The sequence below is a fragment of the Astatotilapia calliptera genome, chromosome 11 (assembly GCF_964374335.1).
Source record: "Astatotilapia calliptera chromosome 11, fAstCal68.1, whole genome shotgun sequence".
Classification (NCBI taxonomy): Eukaryota; Metazoa; Chordata; class Actinopteri; order Cichliformes; family Cichlidae; genus Astatotilapia; species Astatotilapia calliptera.
In genome coordinates, this window is record NC_137432.1 from 29895430 (window position 1) to 29897673 (window position 2244).

The following is a 2244-nucleotide window of genomic DNA, read 5'->3' on the forward strand; positions in this document are numbered from 1 at the left end:
GGACCTGATATGTTTAATATGCTGCTGAGAATATAGCCCAGAAGAAGCATATGGTATAGCTTTTATTTTGGAAAGACCCATTTCTCTGTAATAAACTCTTTTCCAAAGATGAGTGATTTCTTGATCAGATAGATTTCTTTTTTTTGTTATTTTGTTGTTTCAGCAACATTAAATTTAAAAACTGTACTTTTGAGTTAAAATATATTTATAATTTTAATAAATGACAAATTGAAAAGGCATGAACATTTTTTTGTATCGAAAAAATATCGAACCGTGACACCAAAGTATCGAACTGAACCGTGATTTTTGTGTATCGTTGCAGTCCGATTATTTATAGAACAATTTTCTGATTTTACTAAGCAAACAAATACTTGTTAATGAAACAGTACTGGAATAGTGAGTTCTATCTAATGATAAGAGTCCAATATGGTCCTGTTACACTATACTGGTCTGACGTATATTGGATCCAATTCCTACTGATGTTCCTACTAATATTAAAGGAAAACATGTAAGTTACAGAAAACTTTGCTTTTGCTGGGTGTTGCTTTATTTCATGCAAGTTAACACTGTTAAGCACCATCTAGCAGCTGTCTCTGTCTGCCTTCCAGACAAACAGCATTATTATTATTCCACCTCACCTCGTGTACTCGCTGACAGACACCTGCATTGTTCTTTATTCAAAGCAGGAGGTGTATGTGACTATTGTTGCCATCAGGCTGAAGATATGTTACTTTGCAACGTAAAATGTTGTCTTTGCTCTTTTACTGCTAGGAATCAATGTGCCAGCTGTCCTTTCACCCACTCTTTCTCACCCATCTGCCAGCCAGTGTTTTTTTTTTTTAACCGCTCCCTCTCAATCCACTTACACTATGTCACTATTAACCTGCTGCCCATTCTTTCTCACACAGCCACATGTCACTGGAAAGAATCTATTACACTATCGGCTCATTCACAAGAAGATGTGTAAAGAGGCCAGTCAGGGTGATAAAGCCCTCAGAGTGAAGGGAGTGGATTTTGCCTCTGGGAAAAGTCACTATTTAACATGCGGAAGTAAATTTGTGGTCCAGAGTTCAGTGTGCTATTTTATGTTCTATAAGTAACTAGAGTTTTAGCATTTTCTGCTCACCAAGTAGCATACTGAATCACAGTAACATGTCAGAGATTTAATATTTCATGGTATTTCAGTCTCTACAAGGATGAGTAGAAATCTGCCAGAAAGCAGACATAGATATGCTCTTACAGTACTACATATGTTTTTGCATATGCACAGTGATTTAGTTCAATGGGTTATTTTTTGTAGCACAAGCTTAAGTTTCTGAGCCTTTGTGTCTTGATGGTCATCATTTGTATATGTATGTCTATTTTCAGGAACCTTTTTAGGAATTTAAAGTGTGAACATGTAGTTTTAAACTGTTTATGTGTTAGTGTTTTATGATTCCTGTGTTCCACACACCCCAAAATCTGGTGAACATATTGGCATCCCAAGGCCCCTGTTTTTAATCAACTTTAATAAAAGAATAACTTTTACGAGATCATGTAGAACCCTGTGGTCTGTTGACATGCTTCTGATGACACTTTTTGGAGGTTTTATGTCTTTGTTCTATATTATAACAAAACGAAGCCTTCCTTTCCTACCCTGCAAGGGTAGGCTACCAAAATGTAGAGATGACCAGAGACCCCTCCTTATGATTTGGGTTTAAATAATTTGATTAATTTTTTGGAAATATGTATCAAATGAAGCAAAATTACTTAGCTATCATACCCCATGAAGTATCTATTATCTGTGTGCAGGTTCAAGAAAGTCTCAAAACAATAATGGAAAAGCAATCTGTTTATTCGTGTACATGCACATAAACTGCCACTTTTATTTTTCATTACATTAAGCACAACTTTGAGACTAATGTACTTAAGTATGAAATGTCTTGCCTGCTGCAGTGGTCTAGTGTCACCCTGGCAACCAAGAAAATAAACCTTTCAAAAGAAAAAACTGCAACTGTTGCATTTTTACCCAAACCACGACCTCTTTTCTGAACCTAACCAAGTATCACAAGATCATACCGAGGTTTTTAAATGTACAAAACCCAACCATGTAGTTTTATTAAGAGGGTGTAAAAAATCTTTTCAAAAGGGGAAATTCTTCACCCTGTATACCTGGACACCATAGATATTAAACTTGTGTTCAGTTAAATTAAACTATGGGGGTCAAGTTTGGACAACTTTTGTTCAGAAGCACAAATTATTAGA